The 20,676-nt window shown below is 46.2% G+C and overlaps 1 protein-coding gene across 2 annotated transcripts in view; it reads left to right on the forward strand.

The window, feature by feature from the left end:
* The window catches only part of PAK4 (p21 (RAC1) activated kinase 4), a 401,050-nt gene that overhangs the window by 148,019 nt on the left and 232,355 nt on the right, over positions 1–20,676 (forward strand). The window lies entirely within an intron of this gene.

Here is a 20,676-nt window from a genome sequence, read left to right on the forward strand (position 1 = left end):
CATTGGCAGATTTAATTATCCTCGTCTATACTGAGAACCTTTTTAACCTTAATTCAACCTTTCCTTTCTGCAACCTCGGAATCTGCAAGTGTGTTCAGTGTGATATATAAATGTCATTACTGTCCTTGTGAATGAAGTCACCTCCGGGTGTAGGAAGTGTGTAAAAAGCATATATAAAGAGTATCCACTAAACTTATGCTTACCCTGAATAAAGTATATTTACCTTGTTACATAAATTGCCTTTTAACCCTTTAAGTGCCATGGGTATTTCCCCCAAGTGCCAAGGCCTTTTTTTGTGATTTCGGTATGTGGCCATTCAATGCCTTGTAACATTTTTGTTACATGAGATATCTCAGCCAAATTTGGCCCCTTTTTCCCCACATGTAGGCGGTTGTAACGCCACCCAGAAATCCTAGATTGCTGTAGGGGGGTGAGAGAAAATAACCAAAAAGGGCGAAAATGTTGCATTTTTTCAAAAAATGTGAATAAAATGATGTACAAAGAAGCCTGTGGTTTTTTTCCTTGTAATAGCTAGGAACAAATGGTTTGCTGTGCTGAATTCCCCCATTTCGTGGCTTTCAAGAACAGGTTGAGTGGAAACCAAAAAACATTATTTTGATGTGTTTATCAACAGCTTTGTGAGAGGTAGACGATTTTGTCAATTTTTGCCAATTGGACATGCATGGACGGAATGGAAGAAAAGGGTAGGAAAGCCGAATTGGGCTTACCAACCGGGTGCGCAAAAGGAAAAGGGTAACCCACTGGTAACTCCAAGCCTTTCGGCACAGCACATTTTGTTCATGTGGGCAACCTACAGATTTGGGCCTAGAGTGTCGAAGCCAGCAAGGAAAACGGGGAACCCCATGCATTTCCGAAAAGAGGACACCCGTGGGAATCCACAGAGGTCTGACTTACGCAAATCGGCCCAGAATGTATTACCCAGAACCCCCGGCAAAGAACCACATGGGAGAAGGGTGCCCAAGGCCAGGGATTACCGCCGACTTTGCTGGAGCCCTGGCTGCCCTGCGTTACAGCTTCTCTCCACCAGGGAGTCTCGGCAGTGTGCCAATACCTCCCCGGAGGTAAAAGCTGTAATGCAGCCCAGCCGCAACTCCAGGACGGTTGGAGGTGATGTCCCTGGCCTTGGACATTCATGTACCATGTGGGTGTACCATCTCCTAAGCGCAGCAGCTCCAGGGAGCCCCATTCCTCCCCGGAGGTGACATCTGTAATCTAGCACAGCCAGAGGTGGAGCCTGGGCTTGCAGATGGACAACCCACATGGGAGGGATCCGCTCCAAGGGAAACACCAATGTTCTGCTGGCATGGGGGGCAATTTGTGGCCTGCCCCTGGAATTGTGTTCCAGCCCACCGACATACTTGCCCAGACAGCCCATTCCCACCCACACCACTAACCATCCAGCCCCAGTCTCACCCACCCCACTGACAGTGGGCCCTAACCATAGAATAATACAGTACTTGCATAACGTTGCAGCTGCTCGCGTAGAAAAAGCTGTACACAAAACAAAAAACATGCCTTACCTACAGTCACACCAGCAAAAACAAATAATTTTCAAGCATGCCCCACCCCTTGCAAGCCATCCCTGGTGGTCTACTGAACCTCACGCCCCCACCCCCCAACTGAAAACCCATTTGCCCTTTCCTACGGGCAAATATCTGCCTCCAGGGAGGCCTGCATGAGGTACCCCTGCCACCTATTTCAGGTGAGGGGGAGAGGGCCCCCAAAAATTGTGGGACAGGCCCCCCAGTGGGTGGGGAAGTAAGGTTTTGGTACCCTGGGGCCAGATTGGCACACCAATGTGCCCCTCTGCGCCAAGGCAAGTTTAGTAAACAAAGAAAATAATTAGAAATGGCTGGCTGCACTTTAGCGGGGGCTGAGGGGCACCCTGCACCGCTGGGGAATTTTCTAATGTTAAGGGGGGGTGCACCTCTCCACCCCCACACCAATTGGAGGGGCGGCGCATCTCATGTAGCCCTACCTGGGGGCAGATAAGTGGGGGGGCTGTCCTGCACCCCTCCCTGGGCTCGCGTCCCTTCCTAGGAGCAGATATCTGGTCCCAGGGAGGGCTGCATGACATGGCACCCACTCCATTGCGGGTGGGGGTGAACGCCCCATCCCATTAGAAAATTCTGCGTCCCTTTGGGGTGCCCCACAACCCCCCCTAAAATGCGTTCCACCTTTCTTCCTTTGGTAACCCAACTCCCCTTGGTGCAGAGGGGCACATTGGTGTGTCAATCTGGCCCCGGGGTGCCCAAACCTTATTGCCCCACCCACTGGGGGGCCCGTTCCACAATTTTTGGGGGCTCTCACCCCAAATGGGTGGCGGGGGCACCTCATGCAGGCCTCCTAGAAACAGCTGCGTGAGGACCACCCCCCTCCATTTGGTGTGGGGGGAGTGGGCCCCCAAATATTGTGGGACCGGCCCCCCCAGTGAGTGGGGCAGTAAGGTTTTGGCACCCCAAGCCATATTGGCACACCAATGTGCCCCTCTGCGCCAAGGCAAGTTTAGTAAACAAAATATTTATTTATTTATTTTTTTTTTTATTCAGTTTTTACAAACCTTTTAAAAAAGAAGAGAAAGAAAACAGCATACAGAAGAAAAGAACAGTTTAAGAATCTGCCGCCTCTTTTCTCAGTTCATCGTCTGGTTCACAGCCTTTGTCGTGAAAGTGCGGATAATAGTGCCACTATAGGTTAGTAACAGGCTTAGCGTCTAAAGTCTCTCTTAAAATACGCAAAAAGGTGGTCAGTGCGCATAAAACCGATCTGTTGGAGCCATCAAACAGTGCTCTTTAGCAAGGAACTGGAATTTGTTTGTGACTGGCCCAAAAATGGTGTTTCTTTGCTGCTTCAGTCCAGGACATGATATTGTCAAGTGTTTAAGGGTTTCATTTTTGGCACCCAAAATCGACACGATAGGTCCGAATCGTTGGACTGGAACCAAAAGTTTACACGCTCCTTAGTAGGCAACACATTAAGCCTAAACTGCATATATAATGTTCTTGAGCGTTGATCCGGGATGCGCGCTAGATATTCCGGTAACGGCCATAAGCTCTTGCTTCTCTGGGAGTGTATCTCATTGTCCGTGAATCAGATATCAATTTGCATGTATTAATCCAGTCGGTTCTCCACATCTTCAATTTCGCCGAATCTGGATTTTCAATCAGAGTTTGCACTGAAATGTCATATGTGTTCAACACTTCTAGGCACAGCGCATTCCATCGGTACAAAATTGTCCGAGTCTTTTCAGTCTCTGGGTTGTGAAGTATTTCACTTTGCTGTGGTGGATTCATTTGCACTGTTTTCCTAAATAAAACTAGGAGGTTCCAAGCGACTCTAGCTTGGATTGAGATATATCCAAGTTCGTATCATATGCAGGCCGTTGCAATTCCTCTAGGCAGGTGTAGAACTTTCGACCAAAAGATGTTCTCTAGCGAGTTCCATACATCGTACCCGCAGCCAAAAACGTTTTCACCACCATATATCAAGGCTGGTACCACTTTTTGCTCGAAGAAAATCGGTCAGTTTTAGGGAGAATTTGCCAAATTTATTGTTAATCAATGACGCCTGACATGCCGGCTGTCGACATTTGCTTTTTGTGAGCTCCACCCATGGTGCGTCATTTCTACTAGCACTAATTCTCAACCCTAGATAAGTGGTGTTCTTTACAATCCTGATCCGCTCCTTATCAAGGTGCCAATTGTAGTTTTTCTTGTTTCCGCTGTTACCTGTTAATTTTTCAAATATCAGGATTTCCCATTTCCCCTTGTTGATAAGGGCATTCAACGTTAGATATTTTTCCACAGCGCAGAGTTTACGTTGAAGGACTATGGGTGTCGAATCCAAAAGGATAAGATCGTCCGCGTAAACAAGATAGTCAATGTGAGTGCCATGTATTTTAGGGGGAACGTATTCAACTCCTTAAAGATCTCTTTGATGTCAGATATAAACAAGGTAAAAATGCTGGCTGCTAGGGGGCACCCTTGTTTCACTCCCCTGAACGTATCAATTGGTGCTGATAAATTTCCCTTAAGATCTAATCTGACTCTGATTGAAGTATTTGTGTGTAATTCACGAATGGCTGCCAATAAGCTAGGGGGACAGTTCCATGCACTCGGCTTTCTCCAAAGCAGATCTCTATTTATGCTGTCGAACGCTTGTGATAGGTCTATTAGAGCTAGATATACCTTTGAGTTTGATCGATGCGCTTCCATCTTTAGAAGATTCAACAACAGGAGGTTGACACCACAGCCCACCCCTTTCACGAAGCCAGTTTGTCTTGGATCGACCCGGTTACATTCAGTAGACCACTTCTGAAGTTGATGTTGCAAAAGGGTGGCATACACTTTCCCTAACACGTCCAACAGTGCAATGGGTCTATAGTTCTTAGGGTTTCGTCTGTCTCCTTTATTGAAGATAGGCACGATTACAGCAGATTTCCAAGACTTTGGAGTTTTGCAGGATTCGCCAATTCTGTTGACCAGGGTTGTACAAAAATCTGACCACTCTTCAGGGTGGCGTCTAATGGAAAAATTCGTAAGACCATCAGGGCCAGGTGCTCTAGAATCATGCACATTCTTAATAATTTTGCAAAATATTTTCTTTGTCAAATGCGTTTGAGGGGGGGCCTCCCATTCTTCAATTAATGCATCTTGACGGAAGAGGTCAGAATAGAACAATAGCCACTCCGCCTCTAGTACCAGGTTTGCCTGCAAAGCGTGTTGTGGCGAAAGAGTGTTATTAGTCTCCAGTAATCTGCTGAGTTGTGACTCGCCATTTTAGACATCATGAACTCAGCGTCTTTTTGTAGCATGATGGCTTTGTGCGACTTAAGCCAGTTTTTATAGGCTTGTTTGAGCTTTCTTCTTTTTTCGCAATTGTTTGAAGTAGAGATTTTTGGCACCTTTCTCAGAAGCTGTCGCAAGGTTCTTTTCTGTTTGGAGATTTCTAAATCATATTTGTGTTTGGGTGTAAACTCAGCATGTCTTAAGTTATTTTTCCTTTCGACATATTGGGACAAGAGGTGATCATACTCCAAAGATTTGGAGTTCAATTGAAATTTGGCTGAGATGAGAGTTACGTCCTTGTTGAGATTTAGGCGAATTCTGCCCCCTCCCGTTCTCACAACGTGGGCCCATCGCTCTTGTTTGTGATAAGTAGAGGAGTTGAATTTCAAGGTCACCATGTCATGGTCACGGAGTCATTTTTGTGACTTCAAAAGTGTTAGATCTCATATGGATGTTTCCACCTACAAATATGTAGTCAAGAATAGAATTTTGGTCACCTCTTCTCCACGTCGGTGCAGCCGGAATGTCACCCGGTGTTTGGCCGTTTAGCATTGTTAGTCCCCGAAGTTCCATTTCTGTACACCATTGATTAGTCAAAAGTTCTTCTCGATTGGACAATTTCTTTTTCCCGGGGATTAAGTTGAGGTGAGTGACACAGTCAATATTGAGATCACCGCAAATGATCAAGTCATTAGATTTGCCCGTTTCCATTAAGTCATCAATCACAGTTGTCACTTGGTCGATAAAGGATTTGGCACCTTCAGCATAATGATTCCAATAGAGATTAATGATATAGAGTTTCGGAACCTGTGCCTGTAGTGTCTCAGTACAACTGATCGTCACCACCTGAATAAATGGAGAAAGGTTAGAACAATTTTCAATCCTAAGGCCAGAATCTGTCTTTGCTGTCACCAATAGACCAGCCATAGGTCTCCCCTTGTTCTGTTTAATAGCTGGGTTGTGCGCTATTTCAAAACCTTCAAAAATTGGAGTTTCGTTTAGCCACGTTTCTTGCAAGCAAAAGAGATTCAGATCAACAGCCCAGCTAGCATTGAACAAATGCATAAAGCCCCTAGTGTTGCAAGATCCCAAGGTGTAATTTGGGCAGTGGTTTAGGGCCTGGCGTTACTTAGATTGATCAGTGTTCAGTGTACCAGCAACCCAAGACCTGTCGTTTTCGTTAGCCGCCTGAGAAGCAAGTTCCTGTAAATTGCCTGCATTATGGGTGACGCTGTTCATTCCTTGGATAGTTATCCTTATGCAGTCATTCCGTGACGTTTTAAGCAAGTTCTCAGAGTCTGAAAGCGCAGTTTGTGAGGCAGTCACTGGGCGTGTCACCAAGGAAGTTCGATTAACTGCGGATAAATCCAGCTGATGCGCTCTAGTATTGGGTGTTCTGCAAAAATCTTTGTCCATTTCTCTGGATGCAGGTCTCATCGATACTGTGGAGATGTCAAAGCCCAATGACATTAACACACGGCCTGCTTCTAGCAGTGCGTCAGCTATGAGTTTGGACTGCAGGTGTAGTATTACCGCGTCGTTTTTAGATTCACTGAAAAATTCCACTAGTTTCAGATCACCAGATTCAATAGCTCTGAGGCTCGGAACGAGATGACACAACTCCAATACGTTGTGGCGATTTAAGATTAAATCGTCCAAGGACTTTATGCGTTCCAGAAGTATTTGATGAGCCAATGGTGTGTTCAGTGTGTTACCTCGCTTCTTTGGGTCTTTTGGGATTGGAGGAGTATTTTTAGAGCTGTCTCTCCCAGTTCGTCTCAGTTCAATTATAGGATTGATGCTCGACTCTGGTTCTGTATCAAGTGTGCAAGCCTTTTTTTGATCTTTTTGGTTGTAGGATCTATTAGACCGTACTGACTCCAACTTACAACAGCTGTCGAAAGTTGTTAAGATTCAGTTGCTCTCAAATTACCATCCATTTTGTTGGTTTTTGCTACTATCTTACGATGTTTTTCATCGAGTGTCATAAACATGGACTCGGATTTGTCAAAGAGATCCTGCGATGTTGTGATTTGCTGAATCACTTCACACCGTCTTACTTCTTTACTATGTTGTGGGGGCAATATTATGCCGCATGCCTTCGCTCTACAGGGCAGAGCAGGCACAGGAGATGCTTTGGCCTCTTATTGTGGCAGGGCAGACAGTTGTGGCATTCGGGAGCCGTTCAACTCTCCGTCAGCGTTGCCAATCATTTAGTCGTTATTAGATGTGCCGGCCACTTCTTTGATTCCCACAGTCTGACACAGCTCCATCCCGTCATTGTCGTTGTAGGTTGATATGTTCATTAGCTCCTCAGAGATATTACAAGAATCATTTATTGACTCAACAACTTTGTCAAGCACAATTGCAGCTTCGTTAGTAAGGACTTTAAGTACTCCCCGTGTCTTTTCCTGATATTGCTGTTAACTGTGACGTTAACAGTTTTGATGTTTCTTAAGAATTTTCGTGAGTCGTTTCCACACTTTGTTTTCTTCAGGCGTTGATTTTTGGATTTTTTTGCACAAGTGTCTTTGGGGTTTTTTGGAGTTCCACTGGTTTTAGTGATGTTCTTAGAAGTTTTAAATATGTCAAAAAGATCAGGGGAATTGGCATCGGCATCTTTGTTTGTCGATACAGAGTCATTGCCAACCAGGGAAGGCTGAGAAAGCAGGTCAGAGGAGGACGCTGTTTGAGGGTCTAGAAGGGCCAAATTACTTGAAGATTGACTCGCCAAAAGAATATCGTGGAAAAGCGTGACTTTCGCCTTTTCATTTTCAGGCAATGAGAGAGCTCCAGCCATCTTTAGAGCACTTACTTCACCTTCAGGAATAGCAGGGGGAGGAGACTTGTGTGACGGGGTGACTCCCTCTAGAATTGAAGCTGTTGGATCCGTTATGACCTTGTTCCCTCTTGTAGTGTTTGAAGTTGGACTCTCAAGTGTTAGGTCTGTTGTGGGAAATAATTTAGTTACAACATCATTCGCCACGGGCAAAGCAGTTATAATGGAGCAATGGCCTCCAAGCTTGCGAATAGGAGTCGCGTCAGTACATATATTTTCCTCGATGTGTCTTTCACGCTTATTTTCCCATTCATAAGGTGTTTCGGACTTTTGTTGGAATAAGTTCAGTGCTTGTTTTGCCACTTCGGCTAGAAGTTTGTCCAAGTTTGCATTTTTGGCGATCTCCACTGATGCCATAGCCAGCTCAGTCTTTTTTTGCATTCGGACCAGAGAGTCTTTATGTGCATTGGTTGTGTTTTCGATGGTCAAAAGCTTAGTGTTCATCGTCGATACTAAATTTACAAGTTCTTTTATGTTGTCGTTAAGATGTTCATACAATTTGAGAAACGGAGCAGTTGTTAGTCATTGGCGATATTATAATGGCTTGAAGGTCTCTCATTGGGATGTCTTGTTCCACGTTAGCAGCTTCGTCCACTTCCACTCGTGCACAACGCTTTCTATTAAATGGAAGACGTCTGATTTTCAGCAATGGACGCTCCATTATAGAGGAGTCAGAGGATGATGAGTCCGATGAGGAGACAGCTTGCTCATGATTGGCAATTAGCCTTTCCTCACCCAAGAGTTGCTCGTTTAGTGGGTAATTTTGCAAACTTTCAAATAGAACAGCACCCATTTTGGGTTTTTTCGTTTGTGAGCATTGCAGGTAGGGGGAAATGCTTGAGTCAGCTCTCCTTCTTTTAGATAGGTCGTTTGCATGAGGTGTGTGAAATTTATTGTCTTTCACTAAAGCTGATGGACTCTGAGTTAGACGCTGAGTTGCAGGGAGCTTAGCAGAGACCTCAGACCTGTTAGATGCCACAAACTAATGTCAAGTGAAAGGTCTGTCTTTATTCATCCTGGTGAGATCGATTAATAATTTGTTAACGACGTCCAAGGAGTCAATACGAATTCCATCTTGTTTGGATTCAACACTCTTAAACTCACTCCTAAGGGATGTAGTAAGTAACAAGTGATTAAGAAGCACATCTTTAGTTGGGTCACAGCCTGAGTTTGTGCCCGCATGAGGTATCATGAATACATGATCATCGTCAACGTTATCATGAGTCAGTTCACAGGATTTCAAGGGCGACAACATCAGTTTTTCATATGCACTGTAAAATCTAGGTCGCGGGGACCCAGTACTTGGGCCATTACGTTCCCACCCCTGTAATGAATGTGTTGGTGTGGAATAGTGGGCAAGAGACCTGGGTCAGTGTCGTCGCATTTTGACAAAAAATCCACACTCTCCACGGGTTGTACAAATTCCACATTGTCCAGTGTTACCAAGGGCATCGCTCGCACAGTGCAGAAGCTTGGGCCGTTGTCCGCATCAAGTTGTTTGCAGTTGGGTATATGCGTTTCATTGGTTGTAACCGCGATAACACTCGTTTCACAGCGGGGTTTGTGTTGTAACAATTGAACAGACAATTGATCAGACAAGACTTTAGAGTCGACGCTGCTACTTTTGGAATTCATGGTTAGTGTTTCGTCACTTGAAGTTACTTCCCCCATTGGAAACAAAATATGTGATGCATGGAGAGGATTGACCTCAGTAGGCACATTAGGGGTGTTGGGGATGAAAACACTTACTTGGTGTCTGCTCTCGGCAGTCCGCAGTCCAATCGACTGACAGGGAGACACTGGTGTCGACGGTGACACAGATCTTGAAGCGACCAGTGTGGGGGACTCGGCTGTCGGCGAAGAGGATTCCACGACCGGGCTTAAAGTGTCATTCTTCCGTTGAGCCCGTGTTTTCACAGCCGTAATGTTTGCTTTCACTTTCGTAGTGACACGCATGATTTACGCGGCTTGGGCAAGATGCCGAAAGGGACTGGGCTGAAGTGAAGCAGATGATGGCCCAGGACGCCTCACTCTTACAGCGCCAAACAGCCACACAACAGTCAACGCCCTTTACCCCGACAGGCTTAATGCTGCAAGGGCGGCAGCCTCAGCGTTTTATCAGCGTCCTGGGTCACGTGATGAATCACGTGGCAAATGTGGCCCCGCCTCCTCCAGGAAGCGCAGGGATGCCGGCAAGAGCACAGTAGCAGCTCGTAGTGCCGGTCTAGAAGGCAAAGTCCTTCAGGGTAAACAAAACAAGTTCATTCACAGTAGCAGCACACACCGCTCGGGTGGCAGCCTCAGCGTTTTATCAGTGTCCTGGGTCACGTGATGGATCACGTGGCAAATGTGGCCCCGCCTCCTCCAGGAAGCGCAGGGATGCCGGCAAGAGCACAGTAGCAGCTCGCAGTGCCGGTTTAAAAGGCAAAGTCCTTCAGGGTAAACAAAACAAGTTCATTCACAGTAGCAGCACTGAAAATAATTCAAAATGGCAGGCTGCTCTTTAGCAGAGGGCTGAGGGGCACCCTACACCGCTGGGGAATTTTGTAATCTGAGGGGGGTGCACCTCTCCACCCCCACCCCAATTGGATGGGCGTTGCAGCTCATGTAGCCCTCCCTGGGGTCACATGCCCCTTCCTAGGAGCGGATATCTGCCCCCAGGAGGGATACAAGGGGTGCCCCCAGTTCCACTTAGGGTGAGGGGGAGAGGGCCACCCCCCTTTTCTGTAAAATAAATCCCTGGTGGCTAGTGGCCCCCCACTCCTACCCAAAATTCCCTTTTTGTTTTTTTTCCCATTTTGCCCCCTTCCCTAGGGGCAGATCAGCCATCTAAATCTGCCCCCAGGGAGGGCTACAAAGAGTGGCCCCCCTTTCCACTTTGTGTGGGAGGGGGAGGGCCACCACCCTTTCAGGGGGGCAAAAAAAAAATCCCCCACCCACCCCAGTTGTTTTTATTTTATTTTTTTGGTTTTTTATTTTGTCCCCTTTCCTGGGGGCAGATGATCAGCCATCTGCCCCCAGGGTTGTGCACATATGTGCCCCATGCTTTGGGGGCTGGGGGGGAGAGGGCTGCTTACTGTACGCAGCGCCCCCACATCCCAAACTTATCCCTGGTGGTCCAGTGGCATTGCTGGGCACGGATTGAGCGCTCTGTGCCCAATCCGCACCCAGCAATGCTGTCACAAAGGGTGTTGTTGGAAAGGGAGAATCTCCTCTTTCCAACGACACCTCTCTCGATCTCCAGCTTGAAATACAGCTGGAGATCGAGGGGTGGGGGGGAGGTGAACACTCACCTTGCAATTTCACCACAGCAGCCCGACATGGCTGCTGCGGTGAAAATTACTTTCACTTTCACGTCGGCGTGCTTTACGCACGACGATTTGAAACTGAAGGTAATCCAGCCCCCTGGCAGGGAGGGTGGACTTCCCCCTCGCATAGCCCGGTGGTTGGATTACTGTTTTGAGCGATACCTGCTTTACAGGGATCGCTCAAAACAGAGTGCCAAAAAGGACGAGCTATCTCGTCCTTGGCACTGCAGAAGTAATTCCAAGGACGAGATAGCTCGTCCTTGGCACTGAAGGGGTTAAACGAATGCTTACATAAAAATTGATGTTAACTAAATAATAATTTATAACTGAAACCTTAAGTGTAAGTGTTACTTGGTTACCTGTATTTACAAATTTCATTGCTACAGCTCTACAGCTCACATTTACCCCTTTTGAGATGGACCTGGCTGCTCATTCACACTACCAACTTGTGTAGTACAGACCTATACCAAAAGGTGGGTTACCCAATGCCAAGCAGATGAGTGTTATGTAGTCTCGCAGTGTGTTGCTACACCAATTCTTACCTAACGAGCACGCCTGCTGTAGCACTATACTTTGCTGTTTTTGGGTACTTGTCATCTCACATAGCTGAGATTGGCCAGGCAGGTTTCTTGGTGCCGGCTAAGTGTGAGCATCCTCCCTATACACCTTTTGTAAAATCCTTCAAATCTACTCTATTCAACTAGCTTTTCCTCACCTCCACACAGCATTCCTGATAACTAAGCTGTCTGCTTCCTAGGGAACTCTAACACGAAATATAACCGCTAATTGTTATGTAACCAGCAAGCTTTCTTTTATCCTCTGTAACCAGCAAGACTCTTTGTAACAGTGCCACGATGCCCAAGGGCTGCTGCACGCTTTTAAAAATGCTAATAAATAAATAAATCCTGACTTCCTCAGCAAGCTCCTCCTATCATCCAAGTCTCTTTTACACCTCATTGCGTGACCGATGCTCACTTGCTCCTGGGGATCTGTCTGTAAACCTCAACTCTACCACTGGAGCGGTCTGTCCACTACCAACCTCAAAGTTTAACAAAAAGCGTGTTCTTCCACTCGCGTCCCTCCGACAACACATTATCTGGTGTCGTTTTACGGTCTGGCTGTGACTGGATTTCTCTTCAGAGAACCTCTCAATTGTGGCTGTCTCCCTCATGTTACCTCCTGTCTTTGATGATCCCTTCCTCCAACCTCCGTACTTTCTCCTGATCTTTGATGTTCTCCTCATCCAACCTCTGTACATCCACTTCTCCCAGCCCCCTCTTGATGAACTTCAAACTATCTGCCCTCTTCTCTTGACTCGACCCACACCTCCACCATCTTCTTTGACTATAACTCTCTCTACTTCACCACCACCTCTTGTGTCCTCAGCGCTCTCTGCCCCATCTCATCCTACACCTTCAGCTATCTGTGTATTCCTCCCCCTGCACCTTCAGCTCCCTCTGTACCTCCACTTCTGCGTCTTCTTGCTCCAGTTCTCCAAACAATCACGCTCCCTAGGCCCTTCCCAGGCCTTGTGTAGAGTTTCAGCCCTTCCCCCTGCCCACGTTTGATAATGGATCGAGTATGGGGGATTGGCTGTGTGATAGAGACAGGTGTTTGCCATGCTGTCCTGATCATGTGTTCTGCCCGGAGCCTTTTATAGGGGGTCCGCCATCTTGGAATTATGTTTTCATACAGGGATGCACAGAGCTGCTAGATATGGGACTTAGACCGTTTCTGCTCAGCTGGCTGGTTGCGTATCCCATCCATGCAGAAACCTATGACAATTTAAAATTGGCAATCATTACTGTTTACTGGGCAATCATTACTGTTTACTGGTTAGTTTCTGTCTTGCTCGAACCTGCTAAACCATGGACTGTGGCAGTTCTCTAATGTATGGACACATTTAAAGGGCCAGCTGGTGTTGTAGCACCCCTGTGGTGACCCCAAGCCTCAGGCCCCTGGAGTTGTGAATGGGATGAGGAGGATCTTCCCCATACCACCATTGGGGCCACACAGTGTGATATTGACAGCATTCAGAAGAAAAACAAATGCCCAGTTGTCGGAGTGCTAAGTGTAACCTGGACAATAAGGGAAATAAAGCAGGCTCCTTTTGGTATGATGATTTTGGCTACAGGAGCCACCACCATAAAGGCATTTAATGCCTTGGTGATTATGGCACAGTGCAACAGAAATGTGGCATCAGATAGCACCAATTCTAGAACATTTAAGGAAAAAAGGAAGGCAGCATTGGAAATCCTCAAAGAATGTGAGGAGGCCCCTCATCACAATATCAACATTGTAGTGGACATGGCCGAACTAGTCTTTAAAATGATATCAAATGGGTTGGTACTGTGGCGTATGGGATGGCTCTGCTGTCCGGATTTCGGACCAGACATACAGGCCTAACGGTATTGGACATGCCATTCGATGGTGAGGAGCTCTTTGGCAAGACTATTGATGAAATGGCTCGGAACAGACACTGACACTGCAAGGTCCTTGGGATCCCTACAGGTAAGAAAAAATAGTCGGCAAAATAAATTTCTCAAAAACAAAATGTCAAGGTTATAATCCTGTGAGAGGTCATCAAATCGAACATGACTTCCTTGCATCTCTAGATCTTGAGAACGCACATTTTCATATACCCAGTGTGAGAAACCTGAGGGTATTCCATAGACTTTGGGAGTCACTTATTCAGGTGGCCAGGGAAGGGCTGGTGCTCTCAGATCCCTACCCTGGGGGTGGACGAGCGAGGGAGGATCACCTGGATATGCGACCCCAGAGGTATGTTTGGGGAAATGCCCCAGGTGAGACACGGTATTGTACCGAAGGAGGAGAGGAGGACAAGATACCTAAGGCCTTTGTAGGCTGTAATATATCTACCCCCCCCCCCCCTTCCTCCCATCAAACCTCTCGTGTATAAATATAACAAATCCCCTGGAATCCCAAACCCAGTTACATCCAGAAATGACCTCTCTGAATTCCTACTTTTTCACGTCCTACCCGAATACTCCCAGTTATTCTCTTTCCCGTCCCTCTGATTATCATCTCCTGCATTCCCAACCTGCTCAGATAAAAAACTACTGTTCCCACAAAACCCCTTGTTTATTTCATGATCATAATATCGATCATTCCCGTTTGCTTCACAGACCCTACCCACTCTTCTAAATTAACCAACCCCCTCCAGGACGAAGAATATCATTTCCCATGACAAAACCACCCTATTTGACACAAACCTTTCTTACTCCAGGGAAGACAGCAGACTAACCCTAGAGCAGTTTACCTGACCTGTCCCAACACAAGGGCCACGCAATTGACCAGAATCACACCTGACGAGCCTTTGCCTTCCCCACAGGACGAGCAAGGAAGACCGCACGACATGAGGACTAACTTAGCACAGCAGTTCAAGAGTAGGAGAAATACGGCGCAGACCGAGGGGGTGAACAGGAGAGAATCAACCTTGCCATTTCCAACCAATGCCTGTGAAACCTTTGCAGAAGGAATTGTAAGTCTGCCAACAATAGCCTGCGTGTGTTGCAGTAGATTACCAAGCCGGGTAGAGACACTTTTCTCTGTGGTCCCAACCTTGACTCCAAGGAGAAAGAAAGCCAAGCGGTTCATCACAGCCGGTGAGTCGAAGGGCGTGTCGCTAAGAAACTGAACTGTGGTGAACGAAAAATAGCCAACGGCTAATTTGAACTTGAAAAGCATAAAGATACTATTGATAAAAGAGGGGGAAAACCAGCAACAGAGGAGTCCGGCACCACGTGGGTGCTCCTGCAGGAAACTCTGGGCGACTATCCAATGGTAGAAACTACTGTAACCAGAAGACCTTGGGGAAAAGGCGAAGGGGTCAAAGGGGTCATAAAGGCATCTTGTACAATCCTCTGTACTGTCGATCTTTGACCGACAGATGATTGGGAAACTAAGAGAAATTAATCCTGCTTGGTGAAATGAACGCATGACCAGTGAACTGTTTCGTAAAGGTTGGCAAGAGTGAACCCGGCAGAGGGATGCTAGCAAAAAGGGGCGAAGCCTGAAGTCCCTATGAACAGTCTGTTGACCTGCCTAAACCCTACCGAGGGATGTCCACAATTAACTGTTTTGCAAAAGGTGGCCAGAGTGAAACCACCTGAGGGAGGCCGACAAACCAGGGTGAACCCTGAGGAATTGTTTGAAAAGACGTGAAGATTCATGAAAGCAAGGCTTATTGCAAGACCAGGGGAAGTGAAGTGTCCGCCTTGTCATTTGGGGTCCTAGCCCGGCCGGGGGAGCTCCAAGGGGGAAAGTCATCACCCAAAGTTCTCTGAGAAAGGAACTGTTTGGTTGATATATTGAATACGACTTCTGAAGGGTCTGCACCCAGAAGAGGGGGACAGAGGGCTGAAGCCATCACCCCAAAGTATTCATGGAACATAACTTTGTGTTTGTTTTGTTGAGAACGTCAGCCCCTCGAAGGAAAGAGACTTTTATTGAAAAGAGACTTAACCATCGAAGAACCTAATAGCAGATACGGAAGTGTTAGCTCATGCTGGGAAGGCTCCAGCATGTGCTGTGCTCCAGTCCCACCTTGCCCTTTGCTGAAAACATGGGGAAGGGAGACCTCGAGGCAATCGCATCCCGACTTATTATTTGTGAACACCTTTTTCTTTATTTGAAAACACTATCCCACACTCTTTCTGTAATTAGTTGTAAGGAATTGGCAATCGTCGTTTTAAAAAAAAACTTTTTTTTTTTAGTATAGCCCTTTTACTTTCACAAGACTTCACAAGGACTACCTTATTTTTTCATTTGATGGTCGAAGCTTGCTCCCATCTTAGGTTTAGGTTAGGCGTTTTTCCACCCTGCATTTACAGTTTAGTAAACACCCTTGAACTGTGATTATCTGTGTCCGTCTTTACTGTTGTCACCACGAGTTCCGTACACCAGTCACAAGTCACACAAAGGATCTGCGGTTTGTAGTTGGGGGTGGGGAAGCGAGGGGGTGGGGGTAGAAACACATCATCATTTCAGGGTTCTACCATTTGGCCAGATCGGCAAACGGGACCATCGAACATGTATGGCTGTGGTGGCGGTGCACATCAGAAGTGACGGCCATCATGGCTACCCCTACCTGGATGACTGGCTTGTCTGCGCACCTGACCGCCCAGAGTCAAGTGGTTTAGTCCATCCAGCACACCGTTTGGATGTTAGCCTCTCTAGGCTTTGCCATCAACTACAAAAAATCATGTATGCAGCCCTCGAGGGAATTGACCTCCCTGGGAGATTGGTTTTCCACATAGCACTCATTTGTCAAACCAGCTCACAAAAGATTTCAGACGATCCACTTCATGATTTACAGATTCAAAGCAACTCTGGCTCTTCCCCCTATTCCACATTGCAGGCTTCGAATGATGCCCTTTCAACAGTTTTTGCCTGACGGGTGGTCACAAGTCCAGGGCTGTTGGGCGGACAAGATACCAATTCCACCTGCTCTCCTGTGGCACCTACAGTGGTTGAGCCACAGTCAAAACCTTGCCCTGGAGGCAACGCTGCGACAACTGTACAATCAGGATGAATTAATTACAGATGCATCCCTAACTGGTTGGGCAGGACATCTGAGAAAACTGACCACAAACTGGCACTGGTCGGAGTAAGAAGCCCAGCTGCATATCAATGTCCTTGAGCTCAAAGCTGTGTGGTCGGCGCTTCATTCCTTCCTCTTCTCAAAGGAAAGGCATCAATAATTCTCAGACAATACAACAGAAATGCATTCGATAAGAAAACAAAGGGGATCTCGCTCCAGACAGCTGTCGCAGGAAGCGCAACAGCTATGGCACTGGGCCATTCAGCACACGTCCCTACAAGCTCACCACCTACTAGGTGCCCAAAACAAAAAGGGGGGGATGAGCTCAGCAGTACAGGACACTATCAGTGGCATGAAAGCGGACTGCATTTGCATGTAAGGTCATTAACAAGGGTGTTCAAATGTTGTGGGGTAGCCCAGATAGACCTGTTGCCACCTGATGAAACAAGATATCCAATGCCTTTGCAGCAGGTTTTTCCTGAAGGGTTCAGTAGCGGGCGTCACCTTCCTGTGGACGGGGATCTTCGCCTATGCGTTCCAAACAATACCGCCAATAAAGAGACTGATAGAGAATGTCATTAGGCACCTGTGCCTGGTCATACTTGTAGCCCTCGGCTTGGCACAGACAATTGTGGTACTCCAACCTTCTGCACGTGTTTATAGTCCAGTCGGTATGCTTGATGCCAATGGATCTTGTTAGGACCGTTTTTCTGAAGTCCAACTAAGGGCTTAGTAAAATCATTCAACTGAGCAGCACAAGACTCCACTCTTAGTATAAGGCTTTACCACCGGAGTACATGGTAGCGTGTACAGAGCAGCCAGGCTTTTCTTAGGAGGGGAGAGAGAACTGTAGAATCAGAACAAATGACATTGTAATACAAATGGTCCAAAGAAACACAAACACTATGTATGTAAAAAATAAATGTAGGCCCAGATAAATATATGGGTAAATAAGTACTATCACACATATGTAATCACAATTATAAAAACACAACTCTATACGGTACACAGACCAAAGTATAAACCTTATTTGGAATACGTAACAGTAGTTCTAGGGAAGTCAAAACCTTTTCATACACATTCAGTATAGGTCTCAACTATTCGTGGAGTAAAAACCAATGGTTACTTTCACAATTACATTCAGTAATGCAAGGGCAGTAGACCCTACCAGTTGTACACTGACTCTCCATACAAATCACATAACCACTAACTGGACAATATACTTTTTGTGAATAGTGCAACCCTTATTCCAGGTACAGTAAAAACCTACTTTTGTGATAAGTTATACTAGGTGAGTAAAACCTTAGGATGTAATGTTCAAATACAGGTGCTTTTGAGATCCGTGAAACACAGATTTCTAATGTATTGTTGTTGTTGTAATGTAAACCGCTATATAAAATGTACTAAATACAAATACTAATTGAGATAAGCAGTAACTCTGGTAACTTATTTTTGGATGGCACACAGCTAACTCAAGGTAAGTAAAACCCATATACTTTTTCTATCTCGCACAGAGTCAAGGTTAGATCTTTCCCAACTATACAAGTGACTGATGTTGGACCTATAAGGTACAGTTGGAACCACAGTCTTTGGGTTCGATAGCACAGGTAAAGTAAACACTATTGTTACACTTTACTGAATGACTCAATTATTTTAGGTAGGCAACAACCTAATACAGACTTATTCTGGACAGGCTAACAGGAATTCAGGAGAAGCAAGACCCAGTTGGGGGGCACTCGTACAATTGCCCTGCAGGAATAATCTGGTGAAACCAACACATTACTTTTGGGAAGAGACACAACCTAATCACAGGTGAGTAATATACCTCCACTCTGCTTTCTATTAGAATGGCAAAGTATTTTCTAAGGAAGAAAAGATGTTAACCATACTTTAAGAATAGTGCATCACACATCCAAGGTAAGTAAGAACTTTTGTAACTGTTCACTCTTAGAGTTACAGTTACTAAACAAGTCTTTCCAAGTAATTAACTTTTAAACACTTATTTTCTTTTCTAGGCAAAAGTTCCAATCCCTTAAGTCTTTCCCTTATTCTATGAGCATGAGTGTTCCCAGTGGCAGAGGGGGAGGGGGTCACTAGGGTCTAGCGTCCAACAGACAGTGCAAGTATAGGTTCTGAAGTAGCAAAAGTCAGAGTTCCTTAGAAGTAAAGTACTCACTTGTTTGCCCAGTCTTCCTGAGTTAGAAGAGGGCCCAGGGGCTTCGCAGAAGACACCCTAACAGGATTCTAGCAGTGGGACTGGGTGCACTGGATGAGAGGGCTCTCCATCACAGAAAACACCCCACAACTACACAGAAATCCTAAGAGACTTAAGCTAAGTACATACACAAGCCAACACAGTACCTCAGCATTGAAGAAGGTTTTGCAGCATGAGGACTTCAGGGTCTGCAGCCAAATAACCCGGTCAGTGGATTCCTTGTTGTGGTGACTGAAAACAAGACCCCAGAAGGAACTTTTCAGCAGGGATCGATGAAGAAGGCTCTAGGCAATGTGTTCCACGCGGCTGAATGCGGTTCTGTGGAGTTGGCACCTTTGCAAGGAGCACAGAAAATCGTGATTGAATTCTCGTTGTTACAAAGGTCCAGCACTCTGTTGAGGAGACTTGTGGACTTGATTCGTGTCTCTGGAGATCCACCAGGATGCCCACGAAGTTTCAGCGAGTTTCGGAATTCGTAAGACCGTGCACCGCACAGTGGCTTGAGGTCCCAGAGTATTGGAGTATTGCAGAAACGCAAGGTCGCAGCAACGCGTGGGATGGCTCAAAATGCAGGTGGTCTTGAGTCTAGTGGGCCCCACCAGGCTCTGGGTCACGGCCATCGTTTTCAGAGTCCCCATGTCTATTGGAAGGAAGGGCTACAGCAGGCTCCGGTTACAAAGCAGGCTCTCGGTCACTGAAAATCGTTTCTGCTGCCTTTCCTTAATCATCCTCTTCGGTTAAGTTTCAGTTCCAGTGGTAGACTTCTTTTCAGCTTCCAGGTTCGCAGTATTTAACAGGAACTACAGCACAACCTCTGCATTCTCTCCCTGCATTTTACAAGAAGGGGCGGTCTGGTTGTCCAATCAGGACAAGTAACATGAAACTGGCGAGAAAAGAAGACCGGGGTCGTTTTGGTAAAATTAGCAACCTTGAGTGCCTTTACTGCAGCTGTGCACACAGCCCGCGGTAAAGGTGCACCAAATTAATACATGGTATCACTGCCACCAGCAGTCCCTGCATGTCCCTGTAACAGAATGGTTAGTTTTTTTAATGTGAAAAGGGATATAATATCTCCCCATCCCTCCACATAAGGTGGGGGGTGCTGGCTTCACAGAATAACATGTAAAAGGGATCCAAAGATCCTTTTTACCCTTGGGAACTGTAGTTCTCGCACGGTTAGCAAAATAAAGTTAAAAGGGGAGCCCCTAGGGCAACCCAGCAACAACAGGCACTTATTGCCAATAAGTTGTTAAAGAGGATAACTTTTTAAAAAGACACCATAGAGAGTCAAAGAAATGACACCCATAAAGAGTAAAATATTCTGAGAGTGTGGAAAAGGGTTCCCACTAACAGAGGTATTAAGTAAAGCAAAACGTTCTGGGGTTCACCCAGGTCAGGATGATCTACCAGTTCTGTGAAAATCTTGCCCAACAGATCTGTTGTCCAGGAATGTGCACTGCATTTAGACCTCTAGTCAACTCGTGGCATGGCTCCTGATTTCGCAGAATTTGTCCATCTAGTCCTCATGCAGGGAAGTGCCACCGGTAACAAGACCATCATGGTCCACTTAATCCACTTAAATGGAGGCGTTTCTGCTCATGGGTGTACGTAGCAGGGGTTACAGCCCTTTAACGTACATCCCCATCAGATCCACGCGTATCTTCTGCCTTTGGCAGAGAATGTGATAACCTACACTTCAGTAAGACTACATTTGGTGGCCATATTGTGCTACACCAGAACACCTGCAAACAAACCCCCTGAGCCACTTCTTTTCAGTCTATTGAAAGAGAGTGAATCTATGAAAGATCCAATGCTGGAGGAGTTCTTACCTGTAACTCCAGTTCTCCAGTATTGGTGTCTTTCATAGATTCACATGCAGCCTTCACCAGCCCTGCTAAAGGCTCTAATGGGCTTATATTTTGTATATGAATGCCCTGAATAGA

The sequence above is a fragment of the Ambystoma mexicanum genome, chromosome 2p, assembly GCF_040938575.1.
Source record: "Ambystoma mexicanum isolate Mex_15411 chromosome 2p, UKY_AmexF1_1, whole genome shotgun sequence".
Classification (NCBI taxonomy): Eukaryota; Metazoa; Chordata; class Amphibia; order Caudata; family Ambystomatidae; genus Ambystoma; species Ambystoma mexicanum.